This window comes from Schistocerca gregaria, chromosome 5 (genome assembly GCF_023897955.1).
Source record: "Schistocerca gregaria isolate iqSchGreg1 chromosome 5, iqSchGreg1.2, whole genome shotgun sequence".
NCBI classification, from domain to species: domain Eukaryota; kingdom Metazoa; phylum Arthropoda; class Insecta; order Orthoptera; family Acrididae; genus Schistocerca; species Schistocerca gregaria.
In genome coordinates this window covers 480,747,940-480,770,232 of record NC_064924.1, presented here as the reverse complement: position 1 = coordinate 480,770,232, position 22,293 = coordinate 480,747,940, and the positions used below count along the sequence as shown (strand labels likewise).

General features: G+C 42.8%; 1 long non-coding RNA gene across 1 annotated transcript; it reads right to left on the bottom strand.

Moving 5' to 3' along the window:
- Nucleotides 1-214: 214 nt before the first annotated feature.
- LOC126272284 (uncharacterized) lies at nucleotides 215-15,492 on the bottom strand. Its single transcript, XR_007549201.1, has 3 exons — nucleotides 15,348-15,492; nucleotides 2,343-2,679; nucleotides 215-2,066 (listed from the first exon to the last, which is right to left on the bottom strand). It is a non-coding gene; the product is annotated as an uncharacterized LOC126272284 (long non-coding RNA).
- Between the last annotated feature and the right edge of the window lie 6,801 nt (nucleotides 15,493-22,293).

The following is a 22,293-nucleotide window of genomic DNA, read 5'->3' as shown; positions in this document are numbered from 1 at the left end:
GCTGCAGTGCCTGTTCCTTTGGACATGCATTCATGCATGTCCAAACTTTGCATCGTAATCAGAATAACACAGGCACTGGAATATCGTATTTATCTGCCAAAATCGGTCCAGCGATTTTCAAGTGCAACGTCTGACCTCTGCGAGAATGTACATAATGGATGTAGGTGAAACCAGGGCACGTTACCCATATTTAAAAAATATATATATATATAAATTTTTTTACATCTTTAAATTTATGAAATTATTGATAAATATTTAGGGCAGTCATACTGAATCTGGATCACAATTATTAACCTTGAAAATATGAGTTAAAAAGTTAAAAAAAATTAATTACTGGACATATGTCAAGCGAGCCAATCTGCCCCAACCTCGGGGAAAGTTGGCCTAGAGTATAACTTTAGGATATCAAAATATAAGTAATAGTTATCAAGAAACATACTTTAATGTACATCAAATCAAGTTGATTATTGAGTGAAATTCTTAAGATTTTATTATGACAATGGGAAAGCTTAAAATTATTAGGAATTATAGTGTCTTAATAAAAACCAATCAACTTTAATCACTGTTCACATCCAAAGGATCAGCACAGTTATAACACTTATAAAATAGTCTACGAATTTCATTTTTAATGCATATCTGATGAGCCCAACGCTTGCAGTTTGTGCTCCAGGCTGAGTATTTGAAAAAGGCTTGAGACACCTTAGGCACAGTGAATCTTCATCTTCCTCATTGTTATCATCTTCATCATTGTCATCTTCCATTGGCTTCTTCTTGCGTTTTAGGCCTACTGCATTTGATTTCATTCTACCATTGCTCCTACTTTTTTTTTTGAAAAAGTGCTTTTTTAGCCTGTGATTTAAGTTTTCTTTCCAATGCTTTCGCCTTCTTTTCTTTTGCACGTTTTTGTTCTTCCTCGAGGACTTTTTTTTTTTACTGGAGTGTCTGTCACTATAGCAGAAACTCTTTTCCTTTTCCCTGCTCCCATACTTTTTCTGGGTTCTGCGTTTTCAAAAGGTCTGACCTCTGTAGCTGGAAACGTTCTTACTTATATCTCAGCTCGAGTTGATGGACTGTTTTCAGTGTAGGAAGGCATAAAATCACTGTCAGTAAAAATATTTTTGTTAACGGGATTGATCCCAGTTACCTTGAATCCACTGGTTATGTTATTGTGAGTTACAGCATTTGGAAGTGCTATTCAAACTATAGATGGGATGTCGTAAATAGTCATAGGCCGTTTATTATTGGTAACCCATGCATCACATGCTGAATTCACGAACTTTTTAAAAGGCCAATAAACACTTCTGTCTAAAGACTGCAGCTTGTGGCTACAATGCGCTTGAAAAGATAGAAAGGCGATTCCATTATCTTTTCAATAATCAAGAACTTCATAATCGAGACGTGAACTGTGATTATCAATCAAAACCAAGCAAGGGCGTTCTTTTGAGCAGCGAGCATGTAGAACAAAATATTTCATATATTTTGCAGAGCTTGTCTCTGTCATCCATCCCGAAGGATGAGCTGCTCCATCACACCCAATCGGGTCGTCAAGGATAAAATGAGGCTTGAAGTTGACCCTCAGCAAGATGAAGAATGGAGGCACACTATTATCTAACACACTAACTGCAAATGCGATCATAATAAATGACCCTCTCTCAGCCGTATTTGGCGAAAACCTCTTCGAGCGACTAAACGATCAGGATGCTGGACGGTAGTTGCTCCAGTTTCGGCAATGTTCCAGATGTCCGCAGGGGTCACTTTTAATCTTTTTAAAACTATGTCGAGATTATGAAAAAACAGTTCTACATTATGCTTGTTGAAACTGGTGCACCGAGCTAAACTAGTTGTTTGAATGGAGAGTTGAGGGTGCCTCTTCAAGAATCCTGTGAACCAATCACTTACCGCCATTTCGGTCTCAGTTCATGTTTGGAGTATTTTATTGTTGTATGCAATAGCATATCTATACGCAAACCGTCTGACTTCTTTTGCGGAAAGACCATAACATACGGTATGTCACTTGCCTTCATGAGGTATTGTTGAAGCATATCTTCTTGTTCGGAATTAAATATCTGAAAATAAACAACTCTAGTTAAGTTACCCATAGAGGCACAGTTTTTCTTTTCGTGTGTTTGTGTGTGACAGAGAGAGAGAGAGGGAGAGAGGAGAGAGAGAGAGAGAGAGAGAGAGAGAGAGAGAGAGAGAGAGAGAGAGAGATCAGTAGGCCTACAGTGCACAAGACGACGTAGAAATAGACACAGTAACAATGGCAGGGATAGAGAAAAAATATTAGAAATTGAAAAATAGCTTTGCAAACAAAAATAGTTTCAGTTAACAACATTTCATACCTGAAATCTTTAATCATAGCCAAATTTATCCCAAGGCTTCTTTTTGTCATTAAGTATTTGTAGGACTCCTCCAGGCAGAGGGTTTTGGTCCACTGGCATGGGTTGAGGTTCAGTTTCAGCTTACTGAAGTTCAATTGACTGTGTAGGCTGACATGTGGTCTGTATGTACTTAGCACAGTACTTCCCCAAAGTTTTTCTTGGAATTCCAAATATCTCACTAGTAACCCTCACAGATCTTTCTTTTTCTTTTACTTCTAAAACTGCTTTTAGCATTGTATCTTAAGAAATCATTCCTCTTTTACTTTTTCTTTTATAATTTCGCACCATTTTTATGTTCCTATAGATAAAACAAATGGTTTAAACTGAGGCCTTAACTCTGATGTTCTAAAAACAAAGAAATGAACCAGATTCTGACTACTCAGATCGCCATTTAACATTATAACAAAATATACAGGTTGGTGTTTTCTTTTTAAAACGCTTTTTATCTCGTGAATATGACGATCTTTTAACGTGTGAAACGTATCAAAATATGTTTAACTTCGAAAATTAGGTTAATAATTTCATAAACTCGACGAATTATAAATATTAATATCATTAAAATTAACAAATCTTTCATCGAGTTTTAAAAAAATATATAGGACGGGACAGGTTGGCCCGGGTGGCCATAGCGCCCCGTCGTCTCTAGGCCAACCTGCCCCGTCGCCATGTTTACAATAAATTCTATTCATCACAAAACCCACTGAAGCAATTTGTAGTGTATGCCATATACACTCCTGGAAATGGAAAAAAGAACACATTGACACCGGTGTGTCAGACCCACCATACTTGCTCCGGACACTGCGAGAGGGCTGTACAAGCAATGATCACACGCACGGCACAGCGGACACACCAGGAACCGCGGTGTTGGCCGTCGAATGGCGCTAGCTGCGCAGCATTTGTGCACCGCCGCCGTCAGTGTCAGCCAGTTTGCCGTGGCATACGGAGCTCCACCGCAGTCTTTAACACTGGTAGCATGCCGCGACAGCGTGGAAGTGAACCGTATGTGCAGTTGACGGACTTTGAGCGAGGGCGTATAGTGGGCATGCGGGAGGCCGGGTGGACGTACCGCCGAATTGCCCAACACGTGGGGCGTGAGGTCTCCACAGTACATCGATGTTGTCGCCAGTGGTCGGCGGAAGGTGCACGTGCCCGTCGACCTGGGACCGGACCGCAGCGACGCACGGATGCACGCCAACACCGTAGGATCCTACGCAGTGCCGTAGGGGACCGCACCACCACTTCCCAGCAAATTAGGGACACTGTTGCTTCTGGGGTATCGGCGAGGACTATTCGCAACCGTCTCCATGAAGCTGGGCTACGGTCCCGCACACCGTTACGCCGTCTTCCGCTCACGCCCCAACAACGTGCAGCCCGCCTCCAGTGGTGTCGCGACAGGCGTGAATGGAGGGACGAATGGAGACGTGTCGTCTTCAGCGATGAGAGTCGCTTCTGCCTTGGTGCCAATGATGGTCGTATGCGTGTTTGGCGCCGTGCAGGTGAGCGCCACAATCAGGACTGCATACGACCGAGGCACACAGGGCCAACACCCGGCATCATGGTGTGGGGAGCGATCTCCTACACTGGCCGTACACCTCTGGTGATCGTCGAGGGGACACTGAATAGTGCACGGTACATCCAAACCGTCATCGAACCCATCGTTCTACCATTCCTAGACCGGCAAGGGAACTTGCTGTTCCAACAGGGCAATGCACGTCCGCATGTATCCCATGCCACCCAACGTGCTCTAGAAGGTGTAAGTCAACTACCCTGGCCAGCAAGATCTCCGGATCTGTCCCCCATTGAGCATGTTTGGGACTGGATGAAGCGTCATCTCACGCGGTCTGCACGTCCAGCACGAACGCTGGTCCAACTGAGGCGCCAGGTGGAAATGGCATGGCAAGCCGTTCCACAGGACTACATCCAGCGTATCTACGATCGTCTCCATGGGAGAATTGCAGCCTGCATTGCTGCGTAAGTTGGATATACACTGTACTAGTGCCGACATTGTGCATGCTCTGTTGCCTGTGTCTTTGTGCCTGTGGTTCTGTCAGTGTGATCATGTGATGTATCTGACCCCAGGAATGTGTCAATAAAGTTTCCCCTTCCTGGGACAATGAATTCACGATGTTCTTATTTCAATTTCCAGGAGTGTAGAAATAATCCTTAAACTACGACGTCTAATTATACTACTCACCTCTTGCGCCTAAAGTAAGCAACTTTACATAACACACATTTAACCGACGAGTAGAATTTTACTCACACACGCACAAAAACAGTTAATCAACACAACTTGTCCTAAACTGCTCCGCCGGCCATATTGCTCCTGTAGAGGGAGCGGAACAGTGCTACCAACCTGCTGATTGATTCCCAGCACGATGTAGCGTCTATTGTATGAACTAACTCGACTGGGCCATCCTGCCGCTATGGCCAACGTGCCCCGGTCTCCCCTACGAGTACAGATTACACTCATGGGTGCCGACATATGGAAGTATAATTCTGGTCGTGAGTCGTGCGCCATTAGCCAAAAGTAAGGCGACCGCTCGCGATAAGCGGAAAATCCGGGTTCGAGTCCTGGTCCGACACAAATTTTTACTGTCGTCATTCCATTCTACAGCTGATGGTTGCGTTTATTCGCAACTGCGGATGCAACTGATGTAAGTTACACAGTGAAATGGCGTACGAAAATCCTACATGACGATAGGCGTGTTGTTGTGTACTAACTGATCATTCACTTTGAAGGTGATCTCTCGTCCATGACTTTGCTCGTTGAGGTTCTCATACTTTTAGGCACTACCTTACCAGTGCACTCATCACCACCAATTTAAATTCGTTGTTAATAGTCAGTTAGCAATGGTGGACACGTTTCGCATCCATTTGGTTTATTCTGTTGGAACGTTACCGGTCCCTTCCTTCCCTGTGATCCATAATTACCACACATTAATATGCATTCATTCTCTGGCGACGATTTATTTTGCCCAACGTTGTTCTGAGCGCTATCGTTTGAATTTGCAGACAATAACTGCGTGCAATTTGTAATACTTATTTCATGAAGTAGCCGATAGTTCCCATTTGTAATTATTAATGTACCGGGTGATCAAAAAGTCAGTATAAATTTGAAAACTGAATAAATCACGGAATAATGTAGATAGAGAGGTACAAATTGACACACATGCTTAGAATGACATGGGGTTTTATTAGAACTAAAAAAACTACTTAAGTTCAAAAAATGTCCGACAGATGGCGCTTCATCTGATCAGAATAGCAATAATTAGCATAACAAAGTAAGACAAACCAAAGATGATGTTCTTTATAGGAAATGCTCAATATGCCCACCATCATTCCTCAACAATAGCTGTAGTGGAGGAATAATGTTGTGAACAGCACTGTAAAGCATGTCCAGAGGTATGGTGAGGAATTGGCGTCGGATGTTGTCTTTCAGCATCCCTAGAGATGTCGGTCGATCACGATACACTTGCGACTTCAGGTAACCCCCAAAGCCAGTAATCGCACGGACTGAGGTCTGGGGATTTGGGAGGCCAAGCATGACGAAAGTGGTGGCTGAGCACACGAACATCACCAAACGACGCTCGCAAGAGATCTTTCACGCGTCTAGCAATACTTTTTTTTTTTGTTCTAATAAAACCGCATGTCATTCGAAGCATGTGTGTCAATTTTTACCTCTCTATCTACATTATTCCGTGGTTTATTAAGTTTTTCAAATTTATACTGGCTTTTTGATCACCCGGTATAATCACCGGGGCACATAGCACGGTCCACGTGTTAAGACCAACCCTTCCTTTCGTTTTCTCGTGCACAATTCATTTTACATACATCTTGACTGTAGTGAGGAAATTGGATCTCGAGTGGGGATAATCAGTACATGACAGCGACACATTAGGTTGAGTAGACCCTTACCTCCAGTGGCTCATTGCAAGCTCAGTCTTTAAGAGCTGAGAGTTGACTTAATTCATACGAGCTGTTCACTGAGAAAGCCAGCCAAATAAGTCCATTTCAAATGGTTAAGTCGACAGACGTCAGAGAATCTTTTTATACAACAGTTCGGCGTAGATAGACTTCGTTCTTAGTTATGTCGATATTTTTATGATTATAAGAGCGCTCGTCTCGATATTAACATGGGAACAGCGCCTACTCGTCACCATCGATTTCGCACAAATTTATGATAAACCCAGGGTTTGGACAGAAATGAAAGAGACAGAAGTGGGAGCTCAAGATGGCCAAGAGTTTAGAAAAAATAGAATTTTTGGCCCGTGTCGGGTGAGACATTCAGCATTTATGTTGTATTAGTTTCGAGGCAGCCCTTAGCGCAGCGGAAAGAATTATGAATGGTAATGCGAAGGTCGTGGGTTTGAGCACCTCCGTGGAAACTTTTTTAATTTTCGTTTCTTACATTACTTACACGGCAATGAAACCGGGATAATGTTCAGGACACAGTATTTCTCAATAGTTTCATAAAATACATGCGAAGGTAAGGCAAATGAAGATTTCGAGCAAGGGATTGTATTATTTTGCAGTTAATGATTTACACATGCTGGGGTAGTGTTCATCGTAAAAACAGGGGAATAAGTAATTTTCTTGGCGTCTTGTACAAGTTATACGCGCAGAATTTTTACAAGTACATGGTTGTTTTAGTTTCTATACAGAAGCAAACCCAGTTTATCGAAAATTCAAATGGCACTAAGCACTATGGGACTTAACATCTGAGGTCATCAGTGCCGTAGACTTAGAACTACTGAAACCTAACTAACCTAAGGACATCACACCCATCCATGCCCGACGCAAGATTCGAGCCTGTGGCCGTATCAGCAGTGCGGTTCCGGACTGAAGCGGCTAGAACCGCTCGGCCACTGCGGCCGGCTTTGGTTTATCATAAAAGTTTCTCTTTCGTTGCACAGTTTCGCTGAATACTGGCGATGACAGTGTGTGATGCACAATGGGGTGTATTTTTATGCAGTTATCTCGGGATGTGATTTCCTTCTCTCCCTCGACGAGATAAAATCGGTTTTGAAACTTAGGATCAAATTCTTTAACTGACTAGAAAAATTAAACGTCGCAGGGTTGCACTGTCTGGGGGAAATCACCATAATACTGCTTGATGTCAATCCTTCATCTTTGTAAACTCCCGTCGTATAATTGTGGATTCGTTTATCCTCGATTAAAAGGAAAAAAAATGTTCTCCTGCACACAGGCATCTATCATATCCAGTACAAAGTACTGAACATTATCTAGGTTTATTTGCAAAATAAGTAACATAAAAATTGAAAATAAGAAAAAGTATCGACGAAGGCGCTCAAATCATGACCATTCTGCACTCTTTCCGCTGCGCCAAACGCTGCTTAGAAACTAATCTAACGTCACCTGCGCCAGCGTGACGTTCGCTTCTGGTCACGCCCTGGATTTACCATAAATTTGGACGAAATCTGTGATGATGAGCAGGCACAATCCCCTTGTAAGATAATGTTTAGAATGTTTCTTATCAGCCGTTCAGTACATTTTGATACAACTGGCTTCGTCAACATATAAACTAGAGTTAATACCATTAATACATCAGCTTTATGAGTAAATAAAAATACCGTACATATTAGTAAGACCACAATGTCAGTTGTTAATAGACTTGCTAATATCAATATATAGCTACTAAAATACTTCTCTCTCTCTCTCTCTCTCTCTCTGTGTGTGTGTGTGTGTGTGTGTGTGTGTGTGTGTGTGTGTGTGTGTGTGACCAAGTATTCTAGTAATTACTAAAGTAGTAATTACTAAAATGTTCAGTACTTTTATTTACTCATAAAGCTGATGCATTAATTGTATTAACTATGCTTTACATGTTGACAAGGCCAATCTCATATATATATATATATATGCCAAATTCCAAATGTGTATCAGTTATATATAATGTACATTTGCACTTCATGATGCCGGCCGCTGTGATCGAGCGGTTCTAGTCGCTTCAGTCTGGAACCACGCGGCTGCTACGCTCGCAGGTACGAATCCTGCCTCGGGCACGGATGTGTGTGATGTCCTTAGGTTAGTTAGATTTAAGTAGTTCTAAGTCTAGGGGACCGATGACTTCAGATGTTAACTCCCATAGTGCTTAGAGCCATTTGAACCATTTTTTGAGCCACTTCACGTTACTTATGGCTAGTTGAAGCAACAACTCATATGGTTATTTACACATACATAAACACAGAATGATTATTAAATGCAATTTGACTGACACATACCCTCTCCATGAGTTCAACTGTGTAAAATTCTCGCTCTTTTAGCAAAGTTTCTAAAAGTTTCTTGTACCTGTGTAAGGGAGTCCAGTGAGCTGGACTGAATTTTGTTGAAGAATTTAAGCCTCATGTGTTTATGGCTGGTGTGTGTGTGTGTGTGTGTGTGTGTGTGTGTGTGTGTGTGTGTGTGTGTGTGTGTGAGAGAGAGAGAGGGAGAGAGAGAGAGAGAGAGAGAGAGAGAGAGTGAATGTGTCTTGATTACAGTAAATCAGTCACGTGGCTAATTGTGAAAATGAATATTATTTATTAGTGTAAGTTTGTTTAATTTTTCTTGGGACCTGATTTCTACGGACTGTCTAGGAGGCAGACCTAGAATATATTTAATTGCTTTCTTCTGCCACTGAAAAATGTTTGCTGAATATGGTGCATCTCTCCACAAAAGTAGTATGTGCTGCAAATTTAAGTGGATGAAGGCATAACAACAAGTAATGTGACAGCTTCTTACTGACATTCTGTCTCAATTTATGTGACAAAAATAAAACTTTTGCCATCTTGCTGCTCGAGTAATTTGTGTGTCCATCACATGATAATCTTTTGTCAGTCAAAAGTCCGAGTAATTTCACATTCTTATTCTCATACGTCATTGCTCTGAGATTGAAACGAATTTCTTCTGTTTTTGTTTTGTTAATGGACAGCTGGTTTCCTAGACACCAGTGATTAGTTGTCTCGATAATTTCTCTATTGTAATTTTCAACATTTTGTAAGTTTTCGCCTGTTGTCATCAGTGTGATGTCGTCAGCATACAGCAGATTCTCACATGGTATGTGTCTTGTGAAATCATTTATATATGTATAATGAAAAGAAAAGAACCGATGCCCGTGGTATTCCATGCTTTATTTTTAACAACTGTGATGGCTGATTATTTGCATATACTAATTATAGCATGTCAGATAGGTTCGAAACATACTTAATGATTTATCTTTAATGCCATAGTGAGCTAATTTTAATAATATAGTCTCACGTGACTGAGAATCTAAGGCTTTGATGATGCCTATGAGCGTACTGCATGCACTATGTATCTTTCCAACACCCCCATATATATTACTGGTCATTAAAATTGCTACACCAAGAAGAAATGCAGATGATAAACGGGTATTGATTGGACAAATATATTATACTACAACTGACATGTGATTACATTTTCACGCAATTTGGGTGCAAATATCCTGAGAAATCAGTACCCAGAACAACCACCTCTGGCCGTAATAACGGCCTTGATACGCCTGGGCATTGAGTCAAACAGAGCTTGGATGGCGTGTACAGGTACAGCTGCCCATGCATCTTCAACACGATACCACAGTTCATCAAGAGTAGTGACTGGCGTATTGTGACGAGCCAGTTGCTCGACCACCAATGATCTGACGTTTTCAATTGGTGATAGATCTGGATAATGTGCTGGTCAGGGCAGCAGTCGAACATTTTCTGTATCCAGAAAGGCCCGGTAGTGCATTATCCAGCTGAAATGTAGGGTTTCATAACACATCTGAAATGTAACTTCCACTGTTCAAAGTGCCGTCAATGCGAACAAGAGCTGATCGAGACGTGTAACCAATGGCACTCCATACCATCACGACGGGTGATATGCCAGTATGGCGATGACGAATACAGGCTTCCAATGTGCGTTCACCGCGATATCGCCAAACACGGATGCGACCATCATGATGTTGTAAACAGAACCTGGATTCATCAGAAAAAATGACGTTTTGCCACTCCTGCACCCAGGTTAGTAGTTGAGTACACCATCGCAGGCGCTCCTGTCTGAGATGCAACGTTAATGGAATCCGCAACCATGGTCTCCAAGCTTATAGATACTCCATGCCGCTGCAAACGTCGTCGAACTGTTCGTGCAGATGGTTGTTGTCTTTCTAACGTCTCCATCTGTTGACTCGGGATCGAGACGTGGCTGCACGATCCGTTACAGCCTTGCGGATAAGATGTCGGTCTACTCGACTGCTAGTGATACGAGGCCATTGGGATCCAGTACGGCGTTCCGTATCACCCTCCGGAACCCACCGATTCCATATTCCGCTAACAGTCATTGGATGTCGACCAACGCGAGCAGCAATGTCGCGATACGATAAACCGTAATCGCGATAGTCTACAATCCGACCTTTATAGAAGTCGGAAATGTGATGGTACACATTTCTCGTCTTTACACTAGGCATCACAACAACGTTTCACCAGGCAACGTAGGTCACCTGCTGTTTGTGTGTGAGCAATCCGTTGGAAACTTTCCTCATGTCAGCACGTTGTAGGTGTCGCCACCGGCGCCAACCTTGTGTGAATGCTCTGAAAAGCTAATTATTTGCATATCACAGCATCTTCTTCCTGTCGGTTAAATTTCGCGTCTGTAGCATGTCATCTTCATGGTGCAGCAATTTTAATGGCCAGAAGTGTATAACGTCTAGCAGTTTTTGTACTGCTTTTACTGTTGACAGATTTCATCTTTTAAGAGCCTCAGGGACAATAACATCTGCCACAATTACATTGGCTTGATAAAATATTGGCATTTTTAATTTCATTTGATGTGCTCTTTACGACAAAAGTACTCATTTCGTAATAGTCCTCTGTTTTAGAATTTCCAAGCTTGTTAATTACTTCGCTAATATTGTGAAGAGTAATTTTAGACCATGTGAAGATAGTTATAAATTTTTCTTTGGGTAAAAGTGTCTCAGCGACTGTGTTGTTCGCTGTACTGTTTACGAAGTATTCATTTACACGTTAGAATCTATGGTAAAGAACGTGCCCTCCTTTTAACAGCCGTGTGCCGCAATTCTCTAGAGGAACGGAAAGTTCCAAATGATTGGAAAAGGGCACAGGTAGTCCCAGTCTTCAAGAAGGGTCGTCGAGCAGATGCGAAAAACTATAGACCTATATCTCTGACATCGATCTGTTGTAGAATTTTACAACATGTTTTCTACTCGCGTATCATGTCAATTTCTGGAAACCCAGAATCTACTGTGTAGGAATCAACATGGATTCCGGAAGCAGCGATCGTGTAAGACCCAACTCGCTTTATTTGTTCATGAGACCCAGAAAATATTAGATACAGGCTCCCAGGTAGATGCCATTTTCCATGACTTCCGGAAGGCATTCGGTACAGTTCCGCACTGTCGCCTGATAAACAAAGAAAGAGCCTACGGAATATCAGACCAGCTGTGTGGCTGGATTGAAGAGTTTTTAGCAAACAGAACACAGCATGTTGTTCTCAATGGACAGACGTCTACAGACGTTAAAGTAACCTCTGGCGTGCCACAGGGGAGTGTCATGGGACCATTGCTTTTCATAATATATATAAATGACCTAGCAGATAGTGTCGTAAGTTCCATGCGGCTTTTCGCTGATGATGCTGTAGTATACAGAGAAGTTGCAGCATTAGAAAATTGCAGCGGAATGCAGGAAGATCTGCAGCGGATAGGCACTTGGTGCAGGGAGTGGCAACTGACTCTTAACATAGACAAAGGTAATGTATTGCGAATACATAGAAAGAAGGATCCTTTATTGTATTATTATATGATAGCGGAACAAACAGTGGCAGCAGTTACTTCTGTAAAATATCTGGGAGTATGCGTACGGAACGATTTGAAGTGGGGTGATCATATAAAATTAATTGTTGGTAAGGCGGGTGCCAGGTTGAGATTCATTGGGAGAGTCCTTAGAAAATGTGGCTTACAAAACACTCGTTCGATCTGTACTTGAGTATTGCTCATCAGTGTGGGATCCGTACCAGATCGGGTTTACGGAGGAGATAGAGAAGATCCAAAGAAGAGCGGCGCTTTTCGTCACAGGGTTATTTGGTAACCGTGATAGCGTTACGGAGATGTTTAGCAAACTCAAGTGGCAGACTCTGCAAGAGAGGCGCTCTGCATCGCGGTGTAGCTTGCTGTCGAGAGGGTGCGTTTCTGGATGAGGTATCGAATATATTGTTTCCCCCTACTTATACCTCCCAAGGAGATCACGAATGAGCGCGCACGGAGGCTTTCTGGTAGTTGTTTTTCCCGCGAACCATACGCGACTGGGACAGGAAAGGGAGGTAATGACAGTGGCACGTAAAGTGCCCTCCGCCACACACCGTTGGGTGGCTCGCGGAGCATAAATGTAGATGTAGATTGGTGTTGTCTTTTTTGCGCTGATTTATGAAGGCATTTTAGGCCCCTAGGCTGCAAACCCAAATAGCTTTCGCGTAAATTTGGTCCTGAATATTGCCAGGTATTTGCGGCAATGTCGACGGTTACACTGGTGCGGCCACAGATTGTCGTGAAATACGGCCCACGTAAACGCACTTGACGGGACGCACGGAGTACGGTTACGTTGGCAGCGCGTGTCCGCGCATGCGCGCTGGCCTGCCGCGAGGACGAGGCGGCTCGTGCGTGTGCAAAGAGCAGGCCAACTGGCCACGGCGGGCTGTAACTTTCTCGATCGGCCTGGCAGGTTTCGGGAACAAAGCCAGCCCATAAATAAGCGCCGAAACTGGTCGCGGGCCCTCGCAGGGTTGCCACTGCCACTGCCGGCACACACTCGCTTGCAGTTTGGGGGGCCACGCAGGACTGGCCGCCGCACTTCTCCCTCTGTCTCCCTCGTGTGTGTGTGTGTGTGTGTGTGTGTGTGTGTGAAAGAGAGAGAGAGAGAAGAGAAAGCGGTTGTTGCACGGGGCTGAGAGCCACTTCCTGCAATGCTAAATACAAATGTCAATCAAACGTAAACGAGAACTCTGTAATTATGCTGCAGGACAAAAACACCGCGGCGGGACGAAAGAATCATTGGCAACGACCTAAACTGCTCCAGCTTACGAAACAGGTGCATAACGCAATGAGTAGGCTAATGTTTCAGAGAACTAAGCGAACAAAAGAAGAAAATAAAGGCAGACAAAATTTATTTTATCCGTGACGGAGAAACACAAACAACCAAACACTTCTTGTATCGCTTGATTTATGCCAAGACACATATCGGACTTGCGCCCACCTTCAGATGGTGTAAAACATGTGTGTAGGTTAGAATCATAACTCACGTGCTCCAAAATAATCAAAATCGAGATGCCGACATATTCTCATATAGTTTTATACATAGGACATAATTAAGGAAACAGTTATTCACATTTGGCACAAGATCATTGAGAAAACCGGTGTTAAACTTCATGGTTAGTTTCAAAAGACTCATGATCCGCGGGATCTTGAGAGTTTTGTCCCGTACCTCATCTTGACCAATCAGCGATTAGCTCACTCGGCGCCATTTTCTTGTGTAGTAGTAAATATTGATGTCAGTGGTGTGTGTTTGCTGTTCTGTTCAATTAATTTGGGGAATATAATTCAGTATAGTAGATGGAATAACACTGATTTGAGACACAAGTCATGGAAGAAAAAGTGCTGCAAATCGAGTTGTAACACGAAAGTTCCAGCGAAACCAACATCGTCCAAACAGCTCAGTACCATAACTCACAAGATTCAAAATGGGAATTGTCAAAACTTACATGTTCCATACCTCATTAACAAAACTCACATGATCCGTAATATAACCTTAAATTATTGTAATTTCTCAATAAGCAAACATAATCTAAAATATACATAATGATTTATAGCCATTGTTCTTGCACATACTGATGTCAATATATGGGACATGTGCACGACGCATGTAAAACACGTTTTTAGTCATTTGTGAAAATTTATGTTTTTGGAGCATGTGAGTTATGCTGCTGACCTACTCATTTACATCTTCTGATTTAGTCCATTGTGAATAGTAACGCACAGAAATAAGCACCATTGTAAAATAGATACAAGCACAGCATGATCCATACTGTTACGATAAATACCCCCTGTATACAAACATATCATACTCTGTGGGCGACTCGTAACATTATCTCTGCTATCTACATTTAAAAACATCTTTGTAACTGTTTGCTTATGTAAGTTATTGTCGATGTGTACTGTGCACTGAAAATTGTATGTTTGGTTTGTGTGAGGCTCTGCACAAATGGACCATAAGAAAACTGTAAGTAAAACTTCTTCCAAATTTCGCCACTAACTACATATAAAAACCGATAACTAACGAAAAATTGCACGTTTTTATATGTTGCAGTCAAGTCAGCAAAACAAAGCAGAACCTCATACATCGAAATCATTACGTAAAAAAAGAGAGAAAACACACTTGAAAAAAAGAATCATTTTCCGGAACGCGCCGTGTAAAATATGAACAAAAGTAAATCATGATTGGTAGCAGAAAAGCTATTTTTGAACAAACCCATTATTTACGTCTTCGTCAGTACTAAGTCTTTAATGGACTGCATTTTGAACATCGCATCTGCCACTTTTTCTGTAACTTGTACCTTATGTTCCACATTTCCGTGCAACGCTTGTAGGTTCACTAATACAGTGCATTGATGTTACTGCGATGAAGATATAAATGCATTACACCATCTGAAGATAGACGAAAGCCCCAAATGCGTGCTGACATCAATAAACCTAAATATGAAGCGGGCTGGTTGCTGTGCTTGTTCAAAAACTTAAACAGAAAGTACACTGGAGGTATGAATAAAAAAAAAACGCCTTCAGTCACAACTCTTCATGTTTTATCAAGCACACGATGCATTTCGGACGCTGTGGGTCCATCATCAGGTGCAATAAGTCAAACGCGGAAAGAATGTGCGAAATAGTGGAGAAGATGAACAGTGTAAACTTACCACATAATCCAAGAAAAGCGTTTTTAACGTTTTAGTACCAGCAAACATTCGTTTCTCCATCGTTTTCGTACATGTCACTTCATTCAAGAGGCACATTTGTATACACATGTTTGTTAACACTTCACAGATGCTTTTAACATGGTGTGGTCAAAGATGAATTTATTCGTAATTGGAAAAAAAGAAAGGGCAGAGTATAGGTAGAGGTGTCATTTGCACTCAGGCGATGCGTGTGAAAAGGTTTCCAACGTGATTATGGTCGCACGATGGGACTTGACAGACTTCAAACGCGAAATGGTAGTTGGAGCTAGAGGCATGGGACATTCCATTCCGGAAATCGTTAGGGAAATCGATATTCCGAGATCCACAGGTCAAGAGTGTGGCGAGAATACCAAATTTCAGGCATTACCTCTCACCACGGACGACGCAGACGGCCTTCACTTAACGACCGTTTGCGTAAAGTAGTAATAGTGTTAACAGGCAAGCAACAGTGCGTGAAATAACCGCAAAAATCAATGTGAGACGTACGACGAACGTATGTGTTAGGACAATGCGGCGAAATATGGCGTTAATGGGCTATGGCAGCAGACGAACGACGCGAGTGCCTTTGCTAACAGCACGACATCGCCTGCAGCGCCTCTCCTGGGCTTTAGACCATATCGGTTGGACTCAAGTCGTCAACAAGGCACAGTGCAAACTACTGGTGGCTCCATAATAGTGAGGGCTGTGTTTACATGGAATAGACTGGGCCCTGTAGTCCAACTCAACCGATCATTGCCTAAAAATGGTTATGTTCGGCTACTTGGAGACCACTTGCAGCCATTCATGGGCTTCATGTTCCCAAACAACAATGGAATTTTCAAGGGTGACAATATGCCATATCACTGGGCCACAATTGTTCCGGACAATTAGAACGAATGATTTGGCCACCCAGTTTGCCCGACAGACCCATAGAACTTTTATAGGACGTAACAGAGAAATCAGTTCGTATAAAAAAATCCTGCAGCGGCAACATTTTCGCAATTATGGATGGCTATAGGGGCATCATGCTCAGTATTTCTGCTGGGGATTTCCAACGAATTGTTGAGTCCATGCCACGTCGAGTTGCTGGACTAAGCTGGAGAACAGGAGGTCCGACACCATATTAGAAGGCATCCTATGACTTTTGTCACCTCAGTATGAACCTTCTGTTCTTTTCTCGGTTTAATAACGCAATTTTTTGATGACTTCGCGCTGGAAAAGTGGGACGTAAGTACAGAAATATCGTTTAATTTTGTATTGACATGCTAAACATAAGACACTCTTTGACTGTGAGAGTTAAACGTTACATGCGAAGAAAATTCGCTAGTAAGCAAACTTTAGAAAACTTACCATAAAAGTAGCAGAAAATTGATGGACAGGGTTAGAGTCATATGTAAATTGCTTTTTCACTCTTCTGGGAGGAATTTTTCTTTCTTTTTCGGGGTTCCGTACCTCAGTCGATAAAAACGGCACCCTTACAGGATCACTTGTGCTGTCCGTCTTGTCTGCCTATTAGACTGTTAACAACCCTTTTTCTCAGGAACGCGTAGACGTATTACGTGGAAATTTGTTCCACATACCGAGATCCATGACCCTTCGGCTGCGTAAAAATTTGAAGTGACTGTTAGGAGAATATGGAATCGGTGGGTTCAGGAGGGTAATACGGAACGCCGTGCTGGATCCCAACAGCCTCGTATCACTAGCAGTCGAGATGACAGGCATCTTATCCGCATGGCTGTAACGAATCGTGCAATCACGTCTCGATACCTGAGTCAACAGGTGGGGACGTTTGCAAGACAACAACCATCTGCACGAACAGTTCGACGATGTTTGCAGAAGCACAGACTATCAGCTCGGAGACCATGGCTGTGGTTACCCTTGACGCTGCATCACAGACAGGAGCGCCTGCGATCGTGTACTCAACGACGATCCTGGGTGCACGAATGGTAAAATGTCATTTTTTCGGATGAATCCAGGTTCTGTTTACAGCATCATGATGGTCGCATCCCTGTTTGGCGATATCGCGGTGCACACACATTGGAAGCGTGTATTCGTCATGGCCGTACTGGCGTATCACCCGGCGTGATGGTATGGGTTGCCACTGGTTACACGTTTCGTTCACCTCTTGTTCGCATTGACAGCACTTTGAACAGTGGGCGTTACATTTCAGATGTGTTACGACCCGTGGCTCTCCTCTTCATTCGATCCCTGCGAAACCCAACATTTCAGCAGGATAATGCACGACCGCATGTTGCAGGTCCTGTGCGGGCCTTTCTGGATACAAAAAATGTTCGACTGCTGCCCTGCCCAGCACATTATACAGATCTCTCGTCAATTGAAAAGTCTGGTCAATGGTGGCCGAGCAACTGGCTCGTCGCAATACGCCAGTCACTACTCTTGATGAACTGTGGAATAGTGTTGAAGATGCATGGGCAGCTGTATCTATAGACGCTATCCAAGCTTTGTTTGACCCAATGCCCAGGCTATCAAGGCCGTTATTACGGCCAGAGGTGGTTGTTCTGGGTTTGATTTCTCAGGATCTATGCACCCAAATTTCGTGAAAATGTAGTCACATGTCAGTTCTAGTATAATATATTTGTCCAATGAATACCCGTTTATCATCTGAATTTCTTCTTGGTGTAGCAATTTTAATGGCCAGTAGTGTAATCAAAAGATACAGATATATAATCGCATGCTTTGATACTCGCAAACTTACTCGTCTTAACCTATAGGGTACTTCCCGTTGACCTGGAATCATGAAATTTGGCAAGAAGCAAGGTTTCGGAGCACAACTAAGGAAAAAGAAATGCGCAAATCGTTAGTTTGTAATGTCACTCGAAAAAAATTTTTTTCGTCATTTGTTATCTGAGTGTCTGTCCGTCAGTCCGTTTGTTAAGATGCCTTTTTCTCATGAACGGTTGGGCATATCGAGTTGAAATGTATGTCACATACTAACGTTTACGGTCTCTTGACGGTTTAATAAATGCAAGCTTGTGGTAAATGCAGTCAAAGATACGGCAATTTATGCCAGATATATTGATACTCTTAAACTCACTCATCATAGCTTACAGCGTAATCCCCTTTTGGTTTAGAATCATGAAATTTGGCAAGAAGTGATGTTCACAGTACAGGCAAAGGTAGAAATCCAAAAAATGCTAATTTGTTGTTTTATCACACAAAAAATACTTAGCTAAAAAAACACTGTTTTTGACCTTGTTTCACAATTTTATTATTGATGTTATTGCACAGCCTAGGTTTCGAGTTATAAGTCCATTTCCAAGTACATTACTGATTCCCAAAGATGATGATGCACAGGTAAACACGACGACAAGGCGAAGATATCGTCTCGACTTCTTGAGGTATCGATCCACAGCTTAACGTACAATTACGCCAATGACCATTTTTAACAAATTACATACACTATTACACATTTAGCAGTTACACTACAATAACTGGACTAAAGTTATGCCTCAGCCATGTGCTTTTTAACTAAGATGGACTGGGGCCCAAAGTTTAGCTTCTATCCTGGGGTTGTGATCTCGTCTAATACAGGCGAATAATTGAATTGGGTTTGCTCGTTTAATAATAGGTGTGGGGATATATACATCTGTCTTTTAATTTCTAAAATTTCTAATTGGTTGTGTTTGGCCCCCTTTTCCTCTGTGTGTAGAACACGTACATCTATTGTGCATTTGTGGTTATTGTTCAGGCTGAATCATGCTTCTTGTATCTCCAGCATCTGTGGTGTTCTTTAAGCCTGCCACATATTGACCTCCCCATCTGTCCAATGCAGCAAGACAGACACACAGAGAATGTGAATTTATAAAGCCCACTTTTTGCGGCAGCTGGTTGTTTGTCTTACGTGTTGAACAAGAAACTACCTATTGTCTGAGGGACATAGAAAAACAAAGTGAAATCCTTTGCCTTAAGGATGTTTCTTATGCTCTTTGATGTTTTGCCTATAAAACGTAATCTGGACAATTTCTTTTCCAGTTTGTCTGTGTTTTTCATTGAGGACTTGCTTCTTCATCTTTCTACCTAGATGGTGTTGGGGTGTAATCCATTATTTATGACTATTGTTTTTGCTGTGTTAAGTTCCTGGCCGACGTCTTCTAGGGACTTAGGGATAGAAAGTAGACGGTGGGTCATGTTTGTAGGTTGTAGGATGTTGGGAGGAAGCCGGGATGATAGTGTCAATGAAGGAATTGCGGAAGAGGCAGGTAGGCCTGTCAGAGCTTGGTGGCGCCTATGGGCGTGTGAGGCCTTGCTAGTTCAGGCGGCACCTGCTAGGGCTGTGCTACTGGTAAGCTGTGGAGTGTGGCTGCGGCCCGGCGGCTGGGCTCTTTTGTGCCGCCTCCGGATTTCGGCCGCTCTGATTTACGACCGCGGCCAGCGACCAGCTGTGGCCATGTAGGGAGAACAATGTCCGGCTCGCCGCCCAACGCCTTACATGGCCAATGCCTGCCTGCCTCGTAGGCCGACTCGTCACTGGCCCTGCATGTGTGTGTATGTGTGTGTGTGTGTGTGTGTGTGTGTGTGTGTGAGAGAGAGAGAGAGAGAGAGAGAGCTGGCGCCCTGACACCGTGGGACCACAACGTGTCGCAGCTTTCGCTCCGAAGAGCGACCTTCGCAGTACAAGGAAGGATGCATTGTAAGGGTTTACCGTGCCGTACACGACAAGGCCGTTAGAGGCGAAGCACGAGCTGGGATTGAGGTAAGGTGGGAAGGGAAAATTGTCGCAGATTTAGGGACTCTACACAGAAAACCCACATCGGGGTTTTGAACCGTCGTCCTCCCGACTACGAGGCCGTGGTATTTCAGGTAGTGGTGGGCAGAATCTAGAACTTCAAGGAATCGATAGCCAGACTGAATCGAATGCGCATTCGAGAACCGTGAATTTCTACGACTACGGTCCTTCTGAATGCGGCGAGGCATGGGCTCCCCGTCCCCTCCCTAGAAGATATTCCAACTCGTTCGCGCAGATCCGGGAGTAATTTTTTCGTCTTCGGCACGTTACTGTCGGCAAATCCTAGAAGATTGTTACTGAATTAAAAAGTTGTATTTTTAAACAAGTTCATTCTTATATTTAAAATGTTTATTGAAAGCAGTTTTTCACTAGTTTACTGTTTGATTTAATAAGAAGTGTTGTATGTTGTGTCACGTCCTTGTTTCCTGGGACTATGATACTAGTTTGACCTGCCTCCCCCCCCCCTCCCCCCATAGTTCAAATCCTGGGTACGCCCTTGCGGCGAGGGCTTTGGATAATGACGGGCAGGATCGAGAACTTCAAGGAATCGAATGGACATAAATGAACAAGAATTTCTATGAGTAAATTCATCCTTAATGGAAGTCCATGCTATTAGGGTATTTATGGGTCGAACTAAGAATTTCAAGGAATCGAGAACCGAATGAAAACGAATGCACGTTTCAGAAGTTGTATATGAGTACATGGTACTTCCGTTAGTGATGGATAGAATCGAGAGCTTAAATAAACCGAGAAGCCGGCCGCTGTGGCCAAGCAGTTCTAGGCACTTCAGTCCGGAACCGCGCTGCTGCTACGGTCACAGTTTGAATCCTGCCTCAGGCATGGATGTCTGTGATGTCCTTAGGTTAGTTAGGTTTAAGTAGTTCTAAGTCTAGGGGACTGATGACCTCAGATGTTAAGTCCCACAGTGCTTAGAGCCATTTGAATTTTTGATAAACTGGGTTTGCTTCTGTATAGAAACTAAAACAACCATGTACCTGTAAAATCGAGAACTCTGTTCCTAAGAACCAAACTGAATCAAACCACACAGAGAACCGAGAATATTTACGAGTGTAGTCCGTTCCAATGCTCCTGGATAATTTGGATAGTGATGAGCAGAATCGAGAAATTCAAGACATCGAGAACCCATATTTTGGAGAACCGAATGGAATCGAATGCACGTTCGAGAACTGAAATTTTCTGAGAGCATAACCGTACTGAATGCAAGTCCACGATACTTCAGGTAGTGATGTGCAGAATCGAGAACTCCAAGGAATTGAGTACTTTGTTCTAGAGAACCAGGCTGAATCGGATTCACATACGAGAATTGAGAAATTTACAAGTTCACTCCTCTAGAATGTTGTGCTGTGGTACTTTGGGTAGGTATGGGCAGAAGCGAGAACTTCGAGAAATCACGAACTATGTCCACGAGAACCAAATGGAATCGGATACATATGCGAGGAGCGAGCAGTCTTGCTGGAAGTGGCACCAAACACCTGTCGCGCAGCCGGCTCTACTGATACAGTTCTACGGATACGTCTCTAGCATGCCTGTGTTCAAAATGTGTGATTTCACGTCATCTGCTATGGTTCCAAAGCAGTGATTCACAACCTGGGGATAATTACCGCCAGAGGGGTAAAACGAAGTTTTCTTATGGGTAAAAAAAAGAGTTTAGTAATATTTGGGTAAAGAAAAATCAAGACACGTTCACAAGATTTGTCGACTAGGAAAAATTGTTCGACACGGTAAAATGAAACTCTGAGAAAAATAAGAGTAAGCTACAGGGGGAGACGGAAAATATACAATATGTGCAAGAGCTAAGAGGGAATAATAAGAGTGGACGACCAAGAACGAAGTGCTCGAATTAGAAAGGGTATAATCAGGGACTTAGTCCGTCACCACTACTATTCAATCTGTATATAAAAGAAGCAATGATGGTAATAAAAGAAAGGTTCAGAGGCGGCGTTAAAATTCAAGGTGAAAGGATATCAATGATACGATTCACTGATGACATTGCTATCCTGAGATAAATTGAAGAAGACGTACAGGATCTGCTGAATGGGTTGAACAGTCTAACGAGTACAGAAAATGCATTGAGAGTAAATCGAAGAAAGACGAAACTAATGACAAGCAGCAGAAATGAGAAGAGCAAGAAACTTAACATCAGGATTAGGTTAAGGAATT